The sequence below is a fragment of the Pseudophryne corroboree genome, chromosome 4, assembly GCF_028390025.1.
Source record: "Pseudophryne corroboree isolate aPseCor3 chromosome 4, aPseCor3.hap2, whole genome shotgun sequence".
NCBI lineage: Eukaryota > Metazoa > Chordata > Amphibia > Anura > Myobatrachidae > Pseudophryne > Pseudophryne corroboree.
In genome coordinates, this window is record NC_086447.1 from 347,742,438 (window position 1) to 347,769,703 (window position 27,266).

Here is a 27,266-nt window from a genome sequence, read left to right on the forward strand (position 1 = left end):
CTGAGAATTCTGAGGTAATGATATGTCGATGTTTCTGTGAATAAAGATTACCTGTTATTTTAGATATTATTACCATACTTACCATTGTTTGACTGATCCAGAAACACTACCGAGGTGAAGGCAAAGTCACTGAATCAGTGAACCTAGAAGGGAAAAAGAGAACAGGTATATGAATAATGAATGGAGTAAATAGGTTGCCATTCCCAAATATCGTCACACCATATTATAGACTTACCCAAACAGGCCTGAAATAAATAACTTAGTTTGAGTGGAGGCACACTTTATTAGTATAGCCCGACCGATCTAGGCTAAAAGAGTATAAAAGACCTGACCCGGGGTCAAGACCAGCATGGGAGGGCTGCAAGTGGAGGCACTGCTGGGAAGTGATAGAGTGGTGCTATGCTTAGAAGTGGGGAGAAAACTTGCTGTCATTAGAGCAGTCTAAAGCTTTTGACCGAGTGAGTCATCAGTACCTGTGGGCCTTAATTGAAAGGTATGGTTTTCCAGTTCAGATGGGAAATTGGCCAAGAATGCTATACAGTCAGGCCAAGAGCTTCCCATTTGTTAATGGTCCTGCTTTTGGAGTAAAATCTGGGTGCATCAAGGTTGCCCCTCTCCTGTATGTAGTCATGATTGATCCCTTCATTAGAAGGGTAGAGAATGGTGCAGTGGGAGGGGTGCAGATGATGTCATGGTAGTCCTGTCATTGGTGGCATAGGCACGCTGCATGGAAGATCTCATCTGTGAATACTCTGAAGCATTATGTTCCAGAGTAAACCATAAGTGTGAAGCATTCTGGATGGGGGAAGGAAGGTGAAGAATTTGACCTTCCAGATAGCCTCCCCTGGGATAGTCCACAGATAACTATTTTAGGCATTCATTTTGACCATGGTGTGTATACCACTCTAAATTGAGAGAAGAAACTGGAAAATGCTGCCCAAGGGTATATTTACTAAAATTAGATTATTATTTTTTTGGGAAGCATTTCTAAATTGATTGAAATCAATTAATTTTGGTGTTTCTAAACTTTTAATATTTGCCTTATTTATTAAAAAAACTATTTAGCATTCGATTTACAAATCATATTTGATGTTGATTCATGTTTGGAATTCATGTTTGATTCATGTTGATTCATGTTTATAATTAAATGTATGAAATCCCTTCCTAAATCGAACCTCAAATCCCCATTGAAATCCCCAGCAAAATCGAATGTAAAATCAAATAGAACACCCTCATTGCTGCCTATTGGTCCAAATGTATCACATGCACACAAATTAAAGTGGAAACTCTCTCTTTACACTGTTTTAAACATGAAAACTTTTTTTAGGGATTTTTTAAAACTGTGTGTGATTATGCAATTGGCGGCAGCAAAAGCACAATGACGATATTTTTTGCAAAATGATAAAAAAAATCTGCATTTTCAATACTTTTTTATTTAAAAAAAAAGATGCATTCTGTCATGGATTGGATGGTAATATGTGCCTCTTTATTAGATGCTTTATTAACACATACTGGTAACTTACACAACAACCATCCCTCTGGCATTTGTCCAACAAGATTTTTGACAAACTGAAATTAATTGCTGAGGATGTTGGCATCATGGGCTGAGTCAGGATAGGCAGTTACTTCACTCATGTTTTTGGAAAATGTCATTTTATTTTTCAGCAGGTGGTGTTTTTGCATTGTGTAGGTACTGTAGGTGCACAACATACCATAGCCTTGGGCATCCATTTTGCCCTATGTGTTTTGGGGCACTTAAAAAGTCATCACTATTAATTTCCTATCTTTATAATGGGTTTAGAAGCCAAAATCGAATGTCTAAGATCATTCTAAACATTTGGAGATTTGAGGTTCGATATGAGGTTTGATTTTGAGGTCTATTTCAAATCAAACTTTAGTAAATTTGGGGATTTCATGTTGTTTTATGGAAAACATTGATGTTTTCCAGAAATTCGATTTCTATTGGGATATGACTTGAATCTGCCTTTAGAATAGATTTGATATTCAATTTTGGCTTTAGTAAATCTGTTGAACCTAAATCGAATGGAAATCAAAGTGAAACAGAATGCCAAATCCCTTGAATCACCAAAATTGACCTTAAGTAAATTTTTCCCCCGGAAAGTAAAGAGCTGGAAGAGATGGAAATGATCTTTTAGAGAAAGAATTGATTTGTGCAATGTTTACCTGATAATGATTTTTTTTATACAGTATGTCAGCTATGTGTGCTTTTTGCCTCAATCTTTATGGACCATGCTGAATTCTCTGTTCTTCATGTTAGTTTGGGAAAAAAGATGAATTTAGTTAAGAGGGGCATTACTTACATACAGTGCCAGATTAAGGTCCTGATGAGTCTGGAGCTGCAACTTCTGAAGGGCTTATTGCATGCCTCCCCATGGAGTGTGATCAGCATGGCGGGCGTGTGGCTACTAATATGGGGTGTGATCAGTCAATATATTTATATGTGTGTGCATGAAGGCATATGTTCAAAAAATAGATAAATCTGAGCACTTAAATTACCAATTTTATCTCCAACAAATCAATTATTGAAACATAAACATATACAGAAAATAGATAAATCCCAAAAATGAAAATAAGATAAACCAAATGTGAACACACCCACTTCTTCAAAAATGGCCATCATCCTCAGTAGTCCTGGATCTAAATCTTGAAACAACAGAACAGGACAAAGTGCCAAATAGTTTAGTATGTAACTGAAAATTTGTGTAAATCCTTAAATTGTAATATAAGGATATATATATATAATGTGTGTGTGTGTGTGTGTGTGTGTGTGTGTGTGTGTGTGTGTGTGTGTGTGTATATATATATATATATATATGTACAGTGCAACAAAGATAACACAGCACAGCCTGTGGAAGATCACTATCGCAAGAAAAAATGTTTTCCTGTTCACAACAGCACAGCAGAGGCTGTGGCCCTATCTTGATGGGAAGCCTGGAGTTGCAGCTCCATCCGCCCCATTGTTAATCCGTCCCTGCTTATATATCAAGTAAAGATTGATGGTTGTATGTGGTCAACGCTATTCTCTTTTCTGGTAACAAGTTTGTAAACTTAACCATGGAAGTTTTTGTTAGGCACTCCCCCTCTATGGGTAAGTGGGATTTGGTGTCTCCCTTCCTCAGACTCTGGTTAGAAGGTGTCCAAGTGAAAAGTCCTTGAATTCTGCATCAGTGTTTTCCGATCTAGGTTATCCAGTGCCTGCAAGTGACAAAGTGCTGGGGATTGGAAGTGGGGGAAGCCAAAAGCCATTCCAGGAAGGAGTTGGGGAGAAGGATTTTGGGAACCCACCATGTTCCACTGTTGCTAAGGGATTGCCCAAGCATGGTTGCTTTGTAAGGGTTGTCTCTAATTAATTCAGAGAGAATACCACTGAAGTTCTGAGATATTACTTGGCTTTCTTTCCTTGAAAAGCTTTATGTGAAAGGGAACATGATGTGGAGAAATGCCAATGATCGTGGTTGCCCACGGGAGGAATGTCTAGGAGAAGTGGAAACAATGTACTATTTCGCTTTATGTATCTCGTGTCATTCGAGGTATAGTTGCCCTGAGAGGGCTTATGGAGCATTCATAAGATATGGTAGATTTAATTTGACCTCTATTTTTTTAAGAAGTTTAGTAGTCAGATACCACACATAGAATGCATGGTGTCAAGTCTCTAATGAAAAAAATCTATTCATGTGATGTGGTGGTGGAGTTAATTCTGCAAGAGGTGAAAAAGATGATGGTTCTAGATAAGGAGAGGGTAGATGCTGTCAGGTGGTCCCATTGGTGGGGTCGCTTGAAACCCCCTTGAGAGTGTGGCCAAAGTCCTCTCTGGATGCCTTTTCTTTTCTTTCCTTTCCACAATTCCGTAGATTTTGGTAATATATCTTTTTTTTATGGGATACAGTAGGTTTGTATATACCTAAAAAGCTTTGCTCAGTTTTCCATTACAAAATATGTAAATATTGGGGAAATGGATTTGATATGATATAGCGAAGGACGGGATGCCGGCGGTCAGAATACTGACTGGCCTCCAAATAGTACCCTGACCCTCCCCTGCCCCCTACCCTAACCCTCCCTTGTGGGTGCCTAACTCTAACACTCCTGGTGGTGCCTTACCCTAACCCTCCCTTCCCCATTGCCTAAACCTAACCCTCTCCGCTTGGTGCCCAACCCTAACCTCCCTTCTGAATCCTAAACCTAACCTCCCACCCTACATGGCAGGGCGCGCTCCGCTAAAAGAGCATTCAGGATTCCTGGCATCAATACTGTATTTTGACACAGGGATACCGAACTCTGTCGGGATTTTGATGCCAGCAGTATGCATTTCGGCCACCGGGATCCCGTCCGGTGGCATTGTAACTACATTCCGGGGAAATACTGTAGATAATGGTGATAGTCAAGTTGATATTTTTCTTTACTTTGTTTCTGCTATGGATTTATTTTCTTTGTGTTGTTTATTTTACATATTTATGTTATGCATTATATATTATTATGTATTAGATTTTTCTTAATATTGTATATAATGTAAATATATGTTGCAAGTTTAATAAATTGAAATCTCTCCAGATGTTTGTAATGTGAAACAAACAAATTGCTCAATGTAAATAGTCTGTGACTAAAGCTTTTATGGATGAAGCAATTTGCCTTTTTTGTGACCCATCTGCTAATGAGAGGTCACTACTGGAGACTCTATATAGGAAAGAAAAGGGCTGTGCTGATTGGTCAGCGCGTTGCAATTCCCACACTCTGATTAATCACCATGACCCCCGGAATTTTTATGGAAACTGTCTACTAGTGGCCTCCTAACATTATTTGTTGTTTTTCCTCCTTACAATGGTCTATTACAGCATTTCAATTTCCACCTTCACTGATTACACCAGGTCCCCTCACCTCTAATTCCATTGTTACACCCTCATTCACTGACTGCATTGTATATAAGAGACCCAGGCTTACTGATTGCAGCAAGCCCCATTACCTGAAATACTCATTATTATTCCCTTCACTCACTACTGACTGCATTTTATAACACAATTTTATAACAGCATTTTATTATACGAATTATTTCACCACTCAGTCTGTGACTGTGTTGATTATATATCAGTCATCTTCCCCGCTCCCTCACTGAGTGTAGTGCTATATAATGGAGTCAGGGCTACCATCAGAGATTGTGGTACCCAGGACTGACAAAATAGTGCTTGCTGGGCTGAGCTGTGAATATTGTGGATGGAGCTACATCAAGGGTGGGGCATCAATTGGTGCATAAACTTGTTACATAAACTTCAAGTGCCCTATCCCTATTTACAGCTTTTGAATCATATGGCAGCCTTATGTCTGCAGGGGCTTCAAAGCTGAGAAGTTTGCATATTACAGTGAGTGTAAAGATAGGGAAAGACGGGACAGGGAATAAACAATTATAGCTGAAAAATAGGCTTTCTAATGCAGGAGTTTCCATTTTGAGTGGTGACCTACCTAATTTCAGCACACTGTCCTAATGAGGAACAATCCTAATCTCAGAGTTCAATCTCCCCCAGCTCTTTCACAGATTGTAATCAAGAAGACGCCTAGTATATGACAGTGCCAAGCTCATTCATTAGCTCAGCTGTGCCTGTTAGGGTGAAACATGAGTGTATGAGATGGATCATATCATTGTGGAGCATTACTGAGAGTTAGAAACAAAGATTACCACCTATATGAGTGCTGACAAGTCCCTATTTTCAGGGCAGACCCAATTGCTTAACAGGCGATTCTAAGAATTTGGTAGTCAACTATATGGTCTAGGCAGCTGTGCAAGTATGCGGGTACGCTCGGGTACGCAGTACTGTATCCTTAAGAATTTGGGAGTGGGTACGCAGTACCACCTGCCACACACTTTGCCATTACCACAATTATAATGTGCCACAAAGCATCAAGACCATGGTGCTTGGCAGCATGACGGCTCCTCCCACTTTGTCAGGGTTACTGGGAGTGCGACAGTGGCTGTATTTTCCTGTTATAATGGAGGCATTACTATATATTGTTATTAAATTGGGGGCCTTACTATATATTTCTATTATACTGGAGGTATCACTATATTATACTGGAGGCATTACTATATATTTTTAGCTTTGCCCCCAGATTTAAAAAAAAAAAAGGGGGCTGTATAATATGGCCACGCCACTAGTGTCATGTAGCCACTCCCACTAGCAGCATGTGGCCACACACCCTCACAACACATGATCATGCCCATTTTTCGGCACTCAGTACCACTAAGAAAATATTTCTACTTGCACCACTGGGTCTAGGGCCCTCATTCCGAGTTGATCACACGGTAGCAGTTTTTTGCAGCCGTGCGATCAGATAGTCGCCGCCTATGGGGGGAGTGTATTTTAGCTTAGCAAGTGTGCGATCACTTGTGCAGGGGAAAAAGTTTTTGTGCAGTTTCGGGGTAATTCTGAGCTTACTCAGCCACTGCGATCACTTCAGCCTGTCAGGTCCCGGAATTGACGTCAGACACCCGCCCTGCAAATGCCTGGACACGCCTGCGTTTTCCACGACACTCCCAGAAAACTGTCAGTTGCCACCCAGAAACGCCTTCTTGCTGTCAATCACCTTGTGATCACTGCTGCGATCGCATTCTTCGTAAGGTCCCATGCTGCCCGGCATTTCCTGTCACTGGGCAGTGACGCGCCTGCGCATTGTGGTTGCGGCACATGCGCAGTTCAGACCCGATCGCACTGCTGCGAACAACTGCAGCGTGCGATCCGGTCGGAATGACCCTCTAGGTCTGGGCCCCCTTTCCCTCTGGGCATAATAGCCATGGCAATGCCTACACTCACTATAGCTATGCCATTGGCATGAACGGCTGCCTTACAAACCAATAGGTTTTTATAAACCTGCTCCCAATAGAACACAAATGTTAGCTCTGTCCTCTCCTCTTACATATCTCCATCTACCTGGTAAAGCAAGATATGACAAGATATTTCTCCATTACAAATTCTGTTATCACATCTTGTTTTTATTATCTTATGCAATGCTTTAACACTAAACTTACTTCCCGTCATTTTATAAATCCAAAACAACATGGCTAATCTATTAGCTATGGGTGGTCTTCTGTATGCCAAATGTCGGGATCCCGGCGCACAGTATACCGGCGCCGGAATCCCGACACCCGGCATACCGACAACTATTCTCCCTTGTGGGGGACCACGACCCCCCTGGAGGGAGAATAAAATAGTGTGGCGCGCGTAGCGAGCCCGCAAGGGGCTCCTTTGTGCTCGCCACGCTGTCGGTATGCCAGCGGTCGGGCTCCCGGCGCCAGAATGCTGGTCGCCGGGAGCCCGAGCGCCGGCATACCGTACTACACCCATTAGCTATATTAAGCTGCTATTAGATATATAGCTTCATATTGTCTCATAGTGTGTAAACCTGTTGTATTCTTTGCCTCCTTTTTGTTTTATTATATTTCTATTATTTTGTATATTTTTTGTTTACTTTATCTTGGAATATAAACATTACTTAAATTGATGAAACTATTATTAAATCAAATCAAATAAAACAAGATTTTGCACGGGATAAATTGTTTATAATTTGTTTAGTATAAAGATTGTATCTGTTTAAATCATTATCGATTGTAGACATTGAATACAGATGTTCCCAGGGGCGGATTGGGATGGAAAACCAGCCCGGGAAATTTATAGAAGCAGCCCTAATGGGGGCAGGGTCTGTTGAGAGGGGTGCGGTCTGTTGAAAGGGGCGGCATCCATTGTCATGATGTCTGGTTCTTATCTGGACGCAGTTGCAGCCTTCTATGCATATTTTGCTGCAGTTGATTCTGTGACTTTATGCTAATAGTGTTCCTGGTAGAACGATGGCAGGGGACTGATGGGTGGGGAGGTATTTCCTGTGCGTGCCGAAGACGTGCGCGCTCCCAAAAAAGGGGCATTACAGACTGAGGAGGGGGCCACGGCCCTGTCAGCAACACACTTGGGAGTGTGCCCAGCAAAAAAGATAGTGTGATAAAAGCAGAAAACCTGAGTATATCCATTTAATAGAGAAATGAACACAAAGTGGGTAACTATTCGGACTAATAGCCCTATACACCAAGATAAATGGAAATCGGAAATATTAGCACACATATAGCTTCAATAACAGTGTGACATAACCTCTAGATTGCTCTGCCCCCCCATCTTTTTCTGGAACATCTGCAGGGTAGCTCTTTTTTCCGCATATGTCATTACCGCTTGCTTAGAGACATTCTCACCTTGCAATTCCCCACTGGGTGCATTGCAACCTCCTCATGTGCAGGGACCCCAGTTTCCCATATATCTGCATGTAAATCACATGTACCTGTACAGACCATCACATCTTCTGTAATCCCACGGAGCGCTAGCAGGCATTGAATGTACCTGCTGCTCCTGGCTAGCGGCACCCAAAAGTGGCTGCTAGTCAGAGCAGAAGACAGCTTCCGGTATACATTCCAGTGGTGTGCAAATCCCAGAAGCACACTGCGGGCCAGCAGTGTGAGACGGCCCGGCCATCAGTGTGTGAGCCTGCCCGTTTGGCAGCAGGGTGAGGGAATTAAGGGGTGGCCCGGCCGGCACTGTGAAACGGAGGCGGAACTAAAGCTGCTCGATCGGAGATGAGCTCCAATCGCAGCAGCCAGTCTGACAGAGGGGTGGTGGGCGGCCAATGAGGGCACAACGGGACCGGCCTAGCAGGGACTGGCATGGTGTCCCCAATCCGCCCCTGGATGTGCCTAATTAACACCAATTAGTAATGCTTTTAATAGGGCCTGATTGTCACTGTAATGGTATATGTTTAATTTGCCAGCTGTCAAGATCCCCTGGCGGTCAGGATACTGACGCTGGAATCCTGACAGTTGGCAATGCCGGCAGCCGGAATACCGGTGCAACAGGACTATTCCCACTCGTGGGTGTCCCTGACACCCATAGAGTGGGAATAGAACCTCTGGCAAGCGCGGTGAGTGCGGCAAGCGTAGCAAGCCACCGTGCCTGCAGCGTGGTGAGTGCAGCGTATATTCAGCATATATTCTATAGAGACAGATAGACTGGGGGCATGCCAGAAGCTCACAGAGCGCTGAGCATGCCCCCTCAGTGATGGAAAATGGGGCCGTGACTTGCGATTGTGGCACTGCCCCTTTCATATAGGCCATGCCGCTTTTCTGGACTCGCGCGGAGGTCCTTCTCCAGCATTTTACACTGTTGAGAGGTGTGGATACGTGACAAACGTATCAAGCTGAAAATATACTTTTGTCTTTATGCCCTCTGAACACATAGTGGTATATGTTCCTACATATTCCCATGCAAATCAGGGCCGTTTCTAGCCAATTTGGCTCCCAGTGCGAGATTTCAAAAGTAATAAGAGTGAGAATTTCAGAAAGAGAGAGATTCGGTAAGGTTTTTCAGTTGTTTTTTAAAGTGGCAATCATTTACACTGCAAAATCAGGTTGATCTTGCTGTGTAAATGATTGCCACTTTAAAAAAAACTGCAAAACATTACCAAATCTCTCACTTTTTGAAACTCTCACTCTATTACATTTGGCCCATAGTGTTATATGTCCCTATATACTCCCATGCCAACAACACATCACATGTTAACATCCCGGCCTGTTCCCAAACAATGTATTGCTGGCATGGAACTACATGTGCGACATATAGCACTATAAGTTCACAGCAAAAACAAAGTGCATAGGCCCTCATTCCGAGTTGTTCGCTCGCTAGCTGCTTTTAGCAGCATTGCACACACTAAGCCGCCGCCCTCTTAGCATAGCAGAATTGCGAACGAAAGATTCGCATAATTGCGAATAGAAATTTCTTTGCAGTTTCTGAGTAGCTCGGGACTTACTCTGCCACTGCGATCAGTTCAGTCAGTTTCGTTCCTAGTTTGACGTCACAAACACACCCAGCGTTCGCCCAGACACTCCCCCGTTTCTCCAGCCACTCCCGCGTTTTTCCCAGAAACGGCAGCGTTTTTCTGCACACACCCATAAAACGGCCAGTTTCCGCCCAGAAACACCCACTTCCTGTCAATCACACTCCGATCACCATAACAATGAAAAATCCTCGTTATGCCGTGAGTAAAATACCTAACTTTTGAGTAAAATAACTACCCGCATGCGCTCTGCGAACCTTGCGCATGCGCAGTAAGCGACTAATCGCAATATAGCGAAACTCGGCAACGAGCGAACAACTCGGAATGAGGGCCATAGTAGTATGAGATACAGCTGAAACATCACAAGTAACCATAAAAAAAACAAAATCAGTCTACTTAAAGTGTTGCTTTGCCATGGTACCACTCTAATGTTTGTAAATATAAACAGTAGCCATGTGTAAAAAAAAAATTGCAGTGATTTTTTCACTCAAATCTTTGAGGCAGTGCTTTACATTTGAGAGTTGCTCCCCTTCCGCACTTTCATTGAAAAGTTCTATTAAATAAAACATTTTTAACCCTTCCACCCACAGTTTATTAGCAGTATGTGCTCACCATGGACACTGCTGGATTTGCATATCACTTGATGTTCCTCTGCTATATCCTTCTTGTGTTGAATATCATCTAGGGATGGCAAGATAAGGGATATATTAACCAATAGTTACATGTACATTATAAGTGAATGAGTGGTAAAGAGTTGTGCATTTACAGTGCATCCGGAAAGTATTCTCACCACTTCACTTTTTCCACATTTTGTTATGTTACAGCCTTATTCCAAAATGGAAAAAAGAACTCAGCTGCGCAATGAAATCGGAAACATGAACTAAAGCTGACGTATGCTGAGATAAATTATAAAGAAGAATTTAATATGACAATGAAGGAACTGACATACAATAAAACATATAGTCTGGACATTAAACCTTATAGGGAAAATAGTAAAATACCCTGTACTGGATATCAGATAAAACAAGCACTTGTGATGTGAGTGGTAACAATATGCAACATTTGTATCCAACAAGTGGAAACAGTATCGTATCCTGGATATGAATGAATTGTTAGAATGTGGAGTAATTCATAAGTTTTAGACTGGTAACTGCAGTCCCATGAATGTATTAATGGAGCTCCGGTATGTAGAAATACTCCGATGTCAGATAAAGTCAAAATTACCTCTCCCGTGGGCTGGTTTCTAACCGATCGTCCTCGGTTTGATTATCCTGCGTTGTCCACCACGTAGCTGTCATTGGGAGGGAGAGTGCAGGACTTGCACCGGGCGGAGTCCTATACGGAGACGCTGCTGGAGGTATAAAGGAGCCGCTATGGAGACTGAGTTACCAATGCCGCTCGGCGGGCCTCGATGTCAGCTGCGGCGTGCAGAGAATATAAGCCGCTGCAGGGGCTGCAAGGCCAATATCGGTCTATAAATATAGATGAAAGTGCTTGTCGTGCAAAATGCTTGTTAGGCAGAGTGTAGAAGTCCAGTAGGTAAAAAAAGAATTGTAGGTAAATTCTTTTTTTACCTACTGGACTTCTACACTCTGCTGTTTCCACTTGTTGGATACAAATGTTGCAATGACAATGTGAAAAAGGTTTTTTTTTTTACATTTTTGCAAATTTATTACAAATAAAAAACTAAGAAATCACATGTACATAAGTATTCACAGCCTTTTTTTAATACTTTGTTGATGCACCTTTGGCAGCAATTACAGCCTCAAGTATTTTTGAATATGATGCCACGAGCTTGGCACACCTATCTTTGGGCAGTTTCGCCCATTCCTCTTTGCAGCACTTCTCAATCTCCATCAGGTTGGATGGGAAGCGTCAGTGCACAGCCATTTTCAGATCTCTCCAGAGATGTTCAATCGGATTCAAATTTGGGCTCTGGCCGGGCCACTCAAGGACATTCACAGAGTTGTTCTGAAGCCACTCTTTTGCTATCTTGGCTGTGTGCTTAGGGTCATTTTCCTGCTGAAAGATGAACCGTCACCCCAGTCTGAGGTCAAGAGCGCTCTGGAGCAGGTTTTCATCCAGGATGTCTCTGTACATTGCTGCATTCATCTTTCCCTCTATCCTGACTAGTATCCCAGTTCCTGCAGCTTTAAAACATCCCCACAGCATGATGCTGCCACCACCATGCTTCACTGTAGGGATGGTATTGACCTGGTGATGAACGGTGTCTGGTTTCCTCCGAACATGATGCCTGGCATTTGTGCCAAAGAGTTCAAGCTTTATCTCATCAAACCAGAGAATTTTGTTTCTCATGGTCTGAGAGCCCTTCAGGTGCATTTTAGCAAACTCCAGGCGGGCTGCCATGTGCTTTTTTACTAAGGAGTGGCTTCCGTCTGGCCACTCTACCATACAGGCTGATTGGTGGATTGCTGCAGAGATGCTTGTCCTTCTGGAACGTTCTCCTCTCTCCACAGAGGAATGCTGTAGCTCTGACAAAGTGACCATCGGGTTCTTGGTTACCTCCCTGACTAGGGGCCATCTATCATGATCACTCAGTTTAGACGGCCGGCCAGCTCTAGGAAGAGTCCTGGTTGTTCCGAACTTCTTCCATTTACGGATGATGGAGGCCACTGTGCTCATTGGGACCTTCAAAGCAGCAGATACTGTGATTTCTTAGTTTTTTTATCTTTAATAAATTTGCAAAAAACTTTTTTCACGTTGTTATTATAGGGTATTGTGTGTAGAATTTTGATAGAAAAAAATAATTTATTCCATTTTGGAATAAGGCTGTAACATAACAAAATGTGGGAAAAGTGAAGCGCTGTGAATACTTTCCGGATGCCTTTTTCAAGCTTGGATCCAAGCTTGAAAAAGGAGAACATTCTCCGAAACGCGTCGTTTGGACGACACAGACATCTTTTCCATCTGCACTGCCTGATTCCCCACTCAAACCTCCTAATGGAATAAGCTTTTTGCGGTGGTGCGACGATTATTCCACCGGGACCGGATTGCCTTTCATTAAGAGGCTCTCTGCCCACCGCAAATTCTATAGAGGGTGAGATTCTATTTGGGATTGGCATATTGTTGTTTTATGTGAATATATGGCCTGTATGTATCATTATTAAAGTACTGTGTTTTTATACAAACCACCTTGTTATTACCATCATCTTTGTTACAAGGGCGCCTATGCACACATCCATCATTTTGTAATTTGTATCTTGCCATTAGGGACGTGGTGTTCCCTTAGTGATGTGTGACGGCTGCCTAGGGTAACATTCATTGCGCACATCAGAAATATATTTTTTGCTTGTCTATGATTCCAAACATGTTCTTTAACTTGAAGTTGGTATTTGCTTTTCATCCCAAACTTTTCCAGAATTTCTTTTACTGGTTTTTTCATAATACGATCTTTTCTGTAATTTGTTCTTGGATAATTTACTCTGAAACAATCATAGTCCTGTTGGTTGAGGATTTGACCATGAGCTCTACTTCAGCGAATGACATGGCTGTAGCTCTTTTAATTCTTATCTCTTTTTTATCTCCATCCCCCATACCATTATCTGCACCCTTCTCTGGAAATTAATTGATGCTGGGATCCTCCCCTCCTTTAATGACTACAGCCTCTCCCTCCAGCATGGCTCCTCGGCGTCCTGTTGTGCAATGTCTATGATGCACATGGGGCATTATTTCAATCAGTATGGACCAATCACATTACTAAACTCCTGCTATTCACCATGTGAAAACAGTGAATGGGGATCAAGGGTGAGGCCAGGGGACTTACTTCTGTAGAAGAAAGTGTATAACACTTCTGCTGTGCCTTTCCACACTCAATCTCCCGGCACTGATGTCTTAATATAACATTGCAGTGATGCTGGGATAGAGAGGTCAGCGTAAAAGAGTGTGTTTGTAGAGAGAAATAAGATGGAATGTCCTTTGTGGACAGGTCTACAGTGCAGCTGCTGAACACATATTACTATCATTAAGGACTGTTACCAAAACTGTTCAAGCTTACTTATGTATGGTTCTCTTCAAACTATGGAACAATATGATGTTATATATACCTGCTTGAGCTGTGATATGCTGATCCACTGACGTAGTATCTATTTGTAACATCTTTAACCACCGTGAGTCTTTAAATGCATTATTTGTGAGGTTAGATGCTGAAATTCAAGATTCAAACTGTCCTTACAGTTACCTCTTTAACTGCTTTAAAGAGGCACATTTATGTTGTTTACAAAAGTGGTCAAATGTGAAGATTATAGAGATACATGCTGTTCTTACAGTTATCTCCCAAACTGCTTTAAAGAGGCACATGTTTGTGTGGCACTCCGGCTGTGTTTGTGCCTCTTTAAGAGCCCTTTGTTGTAGCTCCGCAGCAGCAGGAGAAGTGCTGGTACAGTAGGAGTTAACCGAGCCCTGGGTCTGGTCACGTGGCCTGAAAAGAGGGAGCTGATTGGAAGGAGGCTACTGGGAGAAGAGTGGAATGCTGAGAAGAAGAAGTCTGGAGAGTGTGGTGTGTGCTGGCTGAAGGTTGAACGCAGGGCAGAATGGGAGCTGTATACCAGGGAGAGCCGCAGGACGCTGGGTGGTCAGAGTAGTGCTGCTGGAGAGAGCAGCAGACTGTCGCCAGGGAGTGTTGCAGGAAAGGTGGTGTTGAGATGCTGCAGCTGGAGAACCAGACACTGCCAGGCCTGGTAATAGGCGAGAGTGAGGAGACAATACAGCGGGAACAGCCAGCTCAAAATACCATTCCATGGGTCTGAGTGATTACTGTTTGAAAGTGACAGCCAGTGTACTGCTCAGCCTCCACAACCGGTGTTACAAGCTAGACAGTGACTAAGAAGGGTGAGGTCAGCAGCACCATTTTGTACCAGCTAAGACTCCATTTTGTACCAGCTAAGAAGGGCTAAAACCAGGACTGACTTTATTTCAAGTTCAAGGAAAGTGTTTTCAGTTCTGATGCAAGGAAAAGAGACATATCTGTACTAAAGGACTGAGTTTGTGCACCACAGATAGATAAGCAATGCTGAAGGACTGAGCTAATTATAAAAGTGTTTATTCAACCCTGCCTTTACTAGAGACTGAGTTTGTTTCATACCCAAAGCCCCTGATTGTGATATAAGTGCTGTTGATTATATACATTTGCCATTCCTTTGCTAGGTACATCATCTTTGAGATAAAGAACTGTACCCAAGTGACATTTTGACCCCAGGATCCAACCTCAATTACTGTGTGCCCATTTCTGCCTCATTGACATACTGTGGCACAGCAAGTTGTAACATGAGCTCCAATGATAATTACCAGTGAAGATACGTGTTGCCTTGGCTAGGGAAAGTTAGAAGTCAATAACGAAAATTACTGACAGGTATTGTCTTTATTCTTTTTGTGATCACTTTGTAGAATGTAATGCACAACATCTGATTTGTTTTTATTGATTCCAATAATTTTATGTTAATTTTTGTGATTTGAATTGCTTCTCATCTTGATTCTGATAATTCTTCTTTGTGATTCCAATTACTTGTCTTTTGCAAACCGGATGACTGTTTATGATGTAACTAGAAAAATTAGCATAATCCTGTTTTCTTATATGAAAGTCTTCTTTTTGTGATTCATCACCTAAGTAACTTTCCTAAATTCACCATTCATCCTAAATCCAGAGTTCATTGCAGATCAATAAAAAGACTTCCTGTTGGAATTGCCGACTCACTCCTGATTTGTATCAATCTCTCCTACCTCTCTGAGCATGGTACTACAAATCAAGGTATGGGGAATAACACTTAAAGGGGAAAGGTCAGTCACATAACCACCCAAAACATGTAATACCTCTCTCAACCACCTAGACATACCCTGCCAACCCTGGGGGTGTTACATATGTTGTTTACAAAACTGAACAAATGTGATGATATAGAGATACATGCTGTTCTTATGTTACCTCTCAAACTGCTTTTATCCACGGCTGTAGCTACCTCTGTGTCGGCACTCGGCAGTCCATCCATAATTGTATACCACCTACCCGTGGTTTTTTTTTCTTTCTTCTTTATACATACTACATCTCATTATCAACCAGTCTATATTAGCAGCAGACACAGTACAGTACGGTAGTCCACGGCTGTAGCTACCTCTGTGTCGGCACTCGGCAGTCCGTCCATAATTGTATACCACCTACCCGTGGTTTTTTTTTCTTTCTTCTTTATACATACTATATCTCATTATCATCCAGTCTATATTAGCAGCAAACACAGTACAGTACGGTAGTCCACGGCTGTAGATACCTCTGTGTCGGCACTCGGCAGTCCATCCATAATTGTATACCACCTACCCGTGGTTTTTTTTTTCTTCTTTATACATACTACATCTCATTATCATCCAGTCTATATTAGCAGCAGACACAGTACAGTACGGTAGTCCACGGCTGTAGCTACCTCTGTGTCGGCACTCGGCAGTCCATCCATAATTGTATACCACCTACCCGTGGTTTTTTTTTTCTTCTTTATACATACTACATCTCATTATCATCCAGTCTATATTAGCAGCAGACACAGTACAGGACGGTAGTCCACGGCTGTAGCTACCTCTGTGTCGGCACTCGGCAGTCCGTCCATAATTGTATACCACCTACCCGTGGTTTTTTTTTCTTTCTTCTTTATACATACATACTACATCTCATTATCAACCAGTCTATATTAGCAGCAGACACAGTACAGTACGGTAGTCCACAGCTGTAGCTACCTCTGTGTCGGCACTCGGCAGTCCATCCATAATTGTATACCACCTACCCGTGGTTTTTTTTTCTTTCTTCTTTATACATACATACTACATCTCTTTATCAACCAGTCTATATTAGCAGCAGACACAGTACGGTAGTCCACGGCTGTAGCTACCTCTGTGTCGGCACTCGGCAGTCCGTCCATAATTGTATACCACCTACCCGTGGTTTTTTTTTCTTTCTTCTTTATACATACATACTACATCTCTTTATCAACCAGTCTATATTAGCAGCAGACACAGTACAGTACGGTAGTCCACGGCTGTAGCTACCTCTGTGTCGGCACTCGGCAGTCCATCCATAATTGTATACTAGTATCCATCCATCTACATTGTTTACCTGAGGTGCCTTTTAGTTGTGCCTATTAAAATATGGAGAACAAAAATGTTGAGGTTCCAAAATTAGGGAAAGATCAAGATCCACTTCCACCTCGTGCTGAAGCTGCTGCCACTAGTCATGGCCGAGACGATGAAATGCCAGCAACGTCGTCTGCCGAGGCCGATGCCCAATGTCATAGTACAGAGCATGTCAAATCCAAAACACCAAATATCAGTAAAAAAAGGACTCCAAAACCTAAAATAAAATTGTCGGAGGAGAAGCGTAAACTTGCCAATATGCCATTTACCACACGGAGTGGCAAGGAACGGCTGAGGCCCTGGCCTATGTTCATGGCTAGTGGTTCAGCTTCACATGAGGATGGAAGCACTCAGCCTCTCGCTAGAAAAATGAAAAGACTCAAGCTGGAAAAAGCACAGCAAAGAACTGTGCGTTCTTCGAAATCCCAAATCCACAAGGAGAGTCCAATTGTGTCGGTTGCGATGCCTGACCTTCCCAACACTGGACGTGAAGAGCATGTGCCTTCCACCATTTGCACGCCCCCTGCAAGTGCTGGAAGGAGCACCCGCAGTCCAGTTCCTGATAGTCAGATTGAAGATGTCAGTGTTGAAGTACACCAGGATGAGGAGGATATGGGTGTTGCTGGCGCTGGGGAGGAAATTGACCAGGAGGATTCTGATGGTGAGGTGGTTTGTTTAAGTCAGGCACCCGGGGAGACACCTGTTGTCCGTGGGAGGAATATGGCCGTTGACATGCCTGGTGAAAATACCAAAAAAATCAGCTCTTCGGTGTGGAAGTATTTCACCAGAAATGCGGACAACATTTGTCAAGCCGTGTGTTCCCTTTGTCAAGCTGTAATAAGTAGGGGTAAGGACGTTAACCACCTCGGAACATCCTCCCTTATACGTCACCTGCAGCGCATTCATAATAAGTCAGTGACAAGTTCAAAAACTTTGGCCGACAGCGGAAGCAGTCCACTGACCAGTAAATCCCTTCCTCTTGTAACCAAGCTCACGCAAACCACCCCACCAACTCCCTCAGTGTCAATTTCCTCCTTCCCCAGGAATGCCAATAGTCCTGCAGGCCATGTCACTGGCAATTCTGATGATTCCTCTCCTGCCTGGGATTCCTCCGATGCATCCTTGCGTGTAACGCCTACTGCTGCTGGCGCTGCTGTTGTTGCTGCTGGGAGTCGATGGTCATCCCAGAGGGGAAGTCGTAAGACCACTTTTACTACTTCCACCAAGCAATTGACTGTCCAACAGTCCTTTGCGAGGAAGATGAAATATCACAGCAGTCATCCTACTGCAAAGCGGATAACTGAGGCCTTGGCATCCTGGGTGGTGAGAAACGTGGTTCCGGTATCCATCATTACTGCAGAGCCAACTAGAGACTTGTTGGAGGTACTGTGTCCCCGGTACCAAATACCATCTAGGTTCCATTTCTCTAGGCAGGCGATACCGAAAATGTACACAGACCTCAGAAAAAGAGTCACCAGTGTCCTAAAAAATGCAGCTGTACCCAATGTCCACTTAACCACGGACATGTGGACAAGTGGAGCAGGGCAGGGTCAGGACTATATGACTGTGACAGCCCACTGGGTAGATGTATGGACTCCCGCCGCAAGAACAGCAGCAGCGGCACCAGTAGCAGCATCTCGCAAACGCCAACTCTTTCCTAGGCAGGCTACGCTTTGTATCACCGGTTTCCAGAATACGCACACAGCTGAAAACCTCTTACGGCAACTGAGGAAGATCATCGCGGAATGGCTTACCCCAATTGGACTCTCCTGTGGATTTGTGGCATCGGACAACGCCAGCAATATTGTGTGTGCATTAAATATGGGCAAATTCCAGCACGTCCCATGTTTTGCACATACCTTGAGTTTGGTGGTGCAGAATTTTTTAAAAAACGACAGGGGCGTGCAAGAGATGCTGTCGGTGGCCAGAAGAATTGCGGGACACTTTCGGCGTACAGGCACCACGTACAGAAGACTGGAGCACCACCAAAAACTACTGAACCTGCCCTGCCATCATCTGAAGCAAGAAGTGGTAACGAGGTGGAATTCAACCCTCTATATGCTTCAGAGGTTGGAGGAGCAGCAAAAGGCCATTCAAGCCTATACAATTGAGCACGATATAGGAGGTGGAATGCACCTGTCTCAAGCGCAGTGGAGAATGATTTCAACGTTGTGCAAGGTTCTGATGCCCTTTGAACTTGCCACACGTGAAGTCAGTTCAGACACTGCCAGCCTGAGTCAGGTCATTCCCCTCATCAGGCTTTTGCAGAAGAAGCTGGAGACATTGAAGGAGGAGCTAACACGGAGCGATTCCGCTAGGCATGTGGGACTTGTGGATGGAGCCCTTAATTCGCTTAACAAGGATTCACGGGTGGTCAATCTGTTGAAATCAGAGCACTACATTTTGGCCACCATGCTCGATCCTAGATTTAAAGCCTACCTTGGATCTCTCTTTCCGGCAGACACAAGTCTGCTGGGGTTGAAAGACCTGCTGGTGAGAAAATTGTCAAGTCAAGCGGAACGCGACCTGTCAACATCTCCTCCTTCACATTCTCCCGCAACTGGGGGTGCGAGGAAAAGGCTCAGAATTCCGAGCCCACCCGCTGGCGGTGATGCAGGGCAGTCTGGAGCGACTGCTGATGCTGACATCTGGTCCGGATTGAAGGACCTGACAACGATTACGGACATGTCGTCTACTGTCACTGCATATGATTCTCTCAACATTGAAAGAATGGTGGAGGATTATATGAGTGACCGCATCCAAGTAGGCACGTCACACAGTCCGTACTTATACTGGCAGGAAAAAGAGGCAATTTGGAGGCCCTTGCACAAACTGGCTTTATTCTACCTAAGTTGCCCTCCCACAAGTGTGTACTCCGAAAGAGTGTTTAGTGCCGCCGCTCACCTTGTCAGCAATCGGCGTACGAGGTTACATCCAGAAAATGTGGAGAAGATGATGTTCATTAAAATGAATTATAATCAATTCCTCCGCAGAGACATTGACCAGCAGCAATTGCCTCCACAAAGTACACAGGGAGCTGAGATGGTGGATTCCAGTGGGGATGAATTGATAATCTGTGAGGAGGGGGATGTACACGGTGATATATCGGAGGATGATGATGAGGTGGACATCTTGCCTCTGTAGAGCCAGTTTGTGCAAGGAGAGATTAATTGCTTCTTTTTTGGGGGGGGTCCAAACCAACCCGTCATATCAGTCACAGTCGTGTGGCAGACCCTGTCACTGAAATGATGGGTTGGTTAAAGTGTGCATGTCCTGTTTTGTTTATACAACATAAGGGTGGGTGGGAGGGCCCAAGGACAATTCCATCTTGCACCTCTTTTTTCTTTTATTTTTCTTTGCGTCATGTGCTGTTTGGGGAGGGTTTTTTGGAAGGGTCATCCTGCGTGACACTGCAGTGCCACTCCTAGATGGGCCCGGTGTTTGTGTCGGCCACTAGGGTCGCTTATCTTACTCACACAGTCAGCTACCTCATTGCGCCTCTTTTTTTCTTTGCGTCATGTGCTGTTTGGGGAGGGTTTTTTGGAAGGGACATCCTGCGTGACACTGCAGTGCCACTCCTAGATGGGCCCGGTGTTTGTGTCGGCCACTAGGGTCGCTTATCTTACTCACACAGTCAGCTGCCTCATTGCGCCTCTTTTTTTCTTTGCGTCATGTGCTGTTTGGGGAGGGTTTTTTGGAAGGGACATCCTGCGTGACACTGCAGTGCCACTCCTAGATGGGCCCGGTGTTTGTGTCGGCCACTAGGGTCGCTTATCTTACTCACACAGCTACCTCATTGCGCCTCTTTTTTTCTTTGCGTCATGTGCTGTTTGGGGAGGGTTTTTTGGAAGGGACATCCTGCGTGACACTGCAGTGCCACTCCTAGATGGGCCCGGTGTTTGTGTCGGCCACTAGGGTCGCTTATCTTACTCACACAGTCAGCTACCTCATTGCGCCTCTTTTTTTCTTTGCGTCATGTGCTGTTTGGGGAGGGTTTTTTGGAAGGGACATCCTGTGTGACACTGCAGTGCCACTCCTAGATGGGCCCGGTGTTTGTGTCGGCCACTAGGGTCGCTTATCTTACTCACACAGCTACCTCATTGCGCCTCTTTTTTTCTTTGCGTCATGTGCTGTTTGGGGAGGGTTTTTTGGAAGGGACATCCTGCGTGACACTGCAGTGCCACTCCTAGATGGGCCCGGTGTTTGTGTCGGCCACTAGGGTCGCTTATCTTACTCACACAGCGACCTCGGTGCAAATTTTAGGACTAAAAATAATATTGTGAGGTGTGAGGTATTCAGAATAGACTGAAAATGAGTGGAAATTATGGTTTTTGAGGTTAATAATACTTTGGGATCAAAATGACCCCCAAATTCTATGATTTAAGCTGTTTTTTAGGGTTTTTTGAAAAAAACACCCGAATCCAAAACACACCCGAATCCGACAAAAAAAATTCGGTGAGGTTTTGCCAAAACGCGGTCGAACCCAAAACACGGCAGCGGAACCGAACCCAAAACCAAAACACAAAACCCGAAAAATTTCCGGCGCTCATCTCTAATATAAACAAGGACTTTTTTTTAGATTCAAATTTTTTTGTTTATAATTACATGTGCCTATAGCAGACACAGCAATAGTCACGTGACTTTTTTTTTTATAACATTGGATGCCATATACTTACCAGTTTATTTGATATTAAATGTTTGTCAATTAATTTTTTGATTTTAGCTATAAAGGTATATAAATATAAATTGAAAGTGTGTGTGTTCAGTCATTTATGCACCTGAAATATTCATAGCGCAAAAGTCCAAAGTATTTTTAATCCTTGTTATGAAAACAGTATACTGTTATATTAATACGGCTTTTCTCTCTGGACATTAATACTAAATGTATCAGTAAGGTGTATATATTATGAAATGCATCAGTTGTGAGAACTGGAAATTGCTTTTCAACTACTTTAAAAGGTACAACTGGACATTAATGTTTCCAGCTTATACAGACACTATTATAAATTGTTGTTTCTCGTCCACAATTTATGAGGAGACAAGATTTTTGTCTCTTTGTACAGTATGTCATCCACACATGATTGACAAAATACTGAGATACCTTTAATGGTTGACTAATTTTAAGAAGAAAAATATTCACAGGCTTTCACTTGCGGAAAGTGAATCACAATTACTGATTACTTTTTTTAGTTTGAAAGAGGAGGTTTATTATATACCCCTCAGCAAAAAATATTTTTTCTAAAAATATTTTTCTTTCTTGTTGTATTGTGAGTAAAGTCTTAGATATTTTACTTAAGTTTGTATAAAAGTTACATATTAACATTTTCTATACATATTGTACAAAGTGTTCTCCCAAAAAGGAGTATTTTCTTCTGCTATCTCTCCGAACCTCTTCTTGGGACAGTACGGCAGATCCTTGAGTCAGCCAATCGCCTAACAGCATTGGACGAGGATGAGCAGAACCACATGGGGACCAATATAGTCAAAAAGCTACGGTGCATGGATTCTGCAACGAGGGCAGAGGCCAAGTGGATTATAGGGGATGTGTTTTACTGGGCCTGTGTTGGGGACCTAAACTGACACACCAGGTTAACAAATGCCCCCCTAATGCCCTGTTGTGAATTCAATGCGATCTTCCCTGCCCCTATACCACAACCAATGCCATATCATCACTTCAAAATGCGTGCATCGTCCCCTTCTGTGCACCCTCACCCTCCACCAACAACAGTAGCGGGAAAAGGTATCAGCCTCTTCATGGCTTTTGCATCTGCACAATCTGCACCTGATAGCATACACTATCAGAACTTTACAATGTACATAGTTAAGATATTACATTTATTTTCAGATGTTTGTTATATATTAAGAAATTAAGAGTATATATATATATATATATATATATAAAATAGTTTAGAAAAGTCAGTGCGCAATGTAATTTCCAAACCATGGAACCACAAGTCCCAGCAATAGTAGTATTAATTCAAGACCAACCACGCGTATTCAATGGTTTACTCAGGTCTGAAAAGCACTTTGAATCCTTCAGATCGGCGTCTCCCTTAGGCCAATTTCCACTTGGCAAAAAGCGATTTCTAAAAAGAGAGTAAGAAGGGGCGCCTCATAGTGCATCAATCAGTTTCAAACGAATTTATTCCAACAATCTTTACACGCAGTCGGTCATAAATCACGTACCAAAAACGGTGGTCTCAACCACCGTAGGTATAAACAATTGATATTAGGTAATCAGTGGATAATACCACGAGCAGTAACCGTCAGCAGTCTCACCACCGTCATCTGCACCGTCGCGTGGCCTGGCGTGAAAGAGCAGACGACGGTGGTGAGACTGTTGACGGTTACTGCTACATTATTATTATTATTTTATTTTTTTTGGAGGGGGGTGCTGATATATAATGAAATCACACCATTGGGTGTAATAATACATTTTATACATTATAATGCTTATTTTTACTCCCATTATTGTATAAGAATAAGCCATTTGGCCCATCTAGTCTGCCTATGTGCACACAAACACTAAGGTTAATTTTTGTCAGGAGCCAATTCACCTACCAGTATTTTATTTTGATTGTGGGAGCAAGACGGTGTACCCACAGAAAACCCACGCAAATGCAGGAAGACTATACAAACTGCACAAATTTAGGGCCATGGTGGGAATGGAACCCATGACCTCAGTGCTGGGAGGTAGTGATGCTAACCATTATACCGTCTATGCTGCCCTTCCCTTATAATACCCATTATTAAACCCCTCAGTCAGTGTGACTGGATTTCTTATATATCACATACCTCCCAACTGTCCCGATTTTGGCGGGACAGTCCCGTTTTTCATGGTCTGTCCCGCTGTCCCACCCGCGGGTGGGGGGGCAGTTGGGAGATCCCTCCCTGTCACTCGCTGCTCTGAGCAGAGCAGCAGTGAATAGATGTTGTGCGCGTGCGCATGCGCACAGTGTCTATTCACGGCAGAGAGGGACAGGGGGCATGACCAGCAGCTCTCACAGCGCTGTTCATGCCCCATAATGACGAAAACGGAGGCGTGGCCTGCGATCGCGGCACTTGCCGTGAAGCCACGCCCCCTTGCCGTTAGGCCACGCCCCTATAAACGGCCAAAGCCGTTGCCGTCCCTCCACCGCTGAGATCAAAGTTGGGAGGTATGATATCACACTGATTCTAGCATGCAGGCCTCCACTCACTGTGTCCCATCCCCCATCCCCACTGACTGTAGCAGGCAAATGTTGGTGTAAAATAAGACTAAAAGCACTGGCGCAGGCAGGTGCTGTGATAGCACCACACACCTCGCCTTCTATCTTCTTTGGCTGTATTTATTTATTTCTTTATTTAGTAACAGTTTCTTATATAGAGCAGCAAATTCCGTTGCGCTTTACAATTGGAAACAACAATGATACAACAAAACTGGGTATCCCGGTTCCTCTCTCCCTGCGTCACACGCAGGGCTGCCATCAGAAATTGTGAGGCCCAGGACTGACAAAATCGTCAGCCCCCCCCCCCCCACACACACACACACACACACATTCTCCAGCTCCAGCCAGCACCCCTTTTCGTCTCACCAGCCAGCACCCCTTTCCGTCTCACCAGCCAGAACCCCTTGGCTTGTCTCACAAATAGTGGCGTGCTGCGAGGCCATGGCGGGTGCATGTGCACTGACAAGATGTTTGAATAGCAGCTGCCAAGTGCCAGTAAAACTCAGAGAGTAATAAACAGTGAAGAAAAGTTGGAAGTGCTTGTTTGATTGTAAAGGAAAATAATTATTAATTTGAAAGTAAACATAAAATGAAAAAAATATGAAATAAATAAAAAATAAAAATATAACCAGAAGCATGAGCAAAGTACACAGTGAGAGATATTGCATGCAAACATTTTAGTTCCTTTGTTCCAGTGTGTTGGAGTCGCACCACACTGCTTAGGTTTAGTAAGGGTAAAACTGCAGCTCTCCTTACCTTTCCCTAGAAGGAGATTCTGCGGCGTCCAGACCTAAAGCTGGGGTGTGTATAAAACACAGCGGGACTCCTTGCTGCAGCGCTTCCCGGTGAACATTGACCAGGCCTCCTCTCACTTTACGGCAGTCCGGCAGTGCAGCAGTAGCAGCAAGCGGCAGAACAGTGGTAGTGGCGGCGGGTTAGCGAGGGAGAGGAAGGGCGGCGGTAGTAGCACGCGGCAGGATAGTGAGAGTTCTAGTGGTTTGTGGACAAGAGAGTGAGTGTTGATGGGCCCAAGGTGCCCGCTTGTGTTGCCTAGTGGTAAATCCGCTAGAGGAGGCGTCGAGTCACAGTAAGTATGCAGCGCAGGTAGTGCTGGGAAAGCCTTCCACTGCGCTGCCATCATAGACGGCGGCAGCATTTCATACACCAGTGGTGGTGGTGGGTGATATATAGGGACACTGGGCTGTATGGGAAGGGGCAGTGAGATGGCGGTGGGTGGGGAGGGCACTACGCCAGAGTAGGGTGTACAGAAGGCTGAATGTGGTGGGACACTCAGACTGGGGGGTTCTTGCTAAGGGCAGTTAGATAGGGTCAGTGGGCTGGTAGGGGGAGAAAAGTGGGTAGACACTGGGCTGGCACATTGTATGCAATGGGATGAAGGAGTCAGTGTGCTGGTGGGGTACACTGGGCTGTATGGGAAGACACTTAGGACCCCCCACTTGTGGAGGGGGTAGTCACTGCCCTCTTGTATATACATAGGGTCATGCAGCAGAGGAGCCCTGGGCTCCTCGTTATGTGTGGACGATGACTCCGCTGAGTACCTGTCTCCGGTCCCGATGTCATCGACTGCAGCCCCGGCAGGCTGGTATGTACAGCTAGGCTACACCCCCTTATCATCCCGTGATTGCCACATGCCCTATGTAGTTTTCATCTCTTCATCCCCTGCTCTCCTGGTGACTTGACAGGTGCTTAGACACGGCAGCACTAGGAGGTGGGACTTAAATACAGGGGGCAGGGCTTAACCCAGGTATTTTGCAACAGTGCTTTAGAAGGGGGACAGGTGCATTGGTGCCTCCCTCTCCCACTAAGTCTGCCACCACTGGATGCCGGAGGGGACAGGCCCTGTAATGATGCAGGGCAGGCTGCAGTAGAAGGAAATTTGTTTTTCCTGTCTACAGCAGCATGGAGTTCTGAGGATGTAGTGGGCCTATTTTGGAGCATGGGCCTGGAGCTGCAGCTCCATCAGCCGCATTGTTAATCCGGCCCTGGTCTGAGATACAGTACCATATGTCATGAATAAAACCAAATATCAATACACTGTATAGCAAAATCACAACAACCAAGAGAAACAAAAAATTAAGAGAAACAAAAAATGAAACACTATGCATTTGTATACCGTAAAATAGGTTGTCTATGTATGCACTGTGCTATAGTCCACACTCAAAAATAAAGTTGCTGTTTCATCCAAAGTTTAACTCCCTAGTGGGGAGTGAATTAATGGGGAGTATGTCTGCTGACGTATGGTACTGTAACTCAGACATATCATGTGGGCACAGTGATAGTTATATTTTATATATACACTGTTCATGTACATCCTTTCTAGCAACTATACTAAGCTATAACACTCCGAGGTTGAGCGCTGCATCCTCCCATGTATTTAGGCTGGTCAACCTAGTTGCAGCAGCTCGCCGAACCACCAAGTACCCAGTGTGCTGGCACAATCTACCTTATCAAATCTGTTTTTTGAGTACTGTTTTGGTCATTTGCATTTACCTTCATGTATTTGTCCTACAGAACTTAAGTGATGGCCTCACAGGTCTCTGGTGTGATCTCTTCCAGGGCTTGTGAGGATATAGCCGTGCTGCACCTGAGATCGGCCAGTGACCTTTCAGTAGCCCGATAGCGTAGTGTAGCCACCAGTCTCAGCTCAGCTGAAATAGGCCTCCTAAAATAGGTGTCCTCTTTCTGTATGAGTGGGGTGACCAATGTGAGCAGCTCCTGGAAGGAAGGATTATCCATCCCTATGAAATTTCTGAAAGTCATCTGGGTTGTTCTCATGGATCTCCTGCAGTTATGGCACACGTGAGAAGGAGCCTCACCTCAGCCGCCATTCCTTGGTCCAGCAACTACGATTCTTGCTCCTCTTTTTTTTTGTAATACTTTGTACTGTTGCCCTGTGCCGAAACTATACATTTTAGTGCTGTGTGCAAGAAACAGCATCGGCGCCCCCTCCCCCCCCCATATTCAAAACTCGGCCAAACATATAGCGGCGTAGCTTCATGGGGAAGGGGCATGGTCACAAAATAATACCAATTCATATGA

At 44.1% G+C, this 27,266-nt stretch overlaps 1 protein-coding gene across 9 annotated transcripts in view; it reads right to left on the minus strand.

Moving 5' to 3' along the window:
* Positions 1-27,266, minus strand: part of TP63 (tumor protein p63) — an 875,477-nt gene that overhangs the window by 510,043 nt on the left and 338,168 nt on the right. For all 9 annotated transcript variants that reach the window (XM_063916475.1, XM_063916476.1, XM_063916470.1 and 6 more), the window contains exons 3-4: positions 10,486-10,554; positions 83-143 (exon numbers count right to left, since the gene is read on the minus strand). The gene's annotated coding sequence lies outside the window, so the exon portion shown is untranslated. The remainder of the gene's footprint in view (positions 1-82; positions 144-10,485; positions 10,555-27,266) is intronic.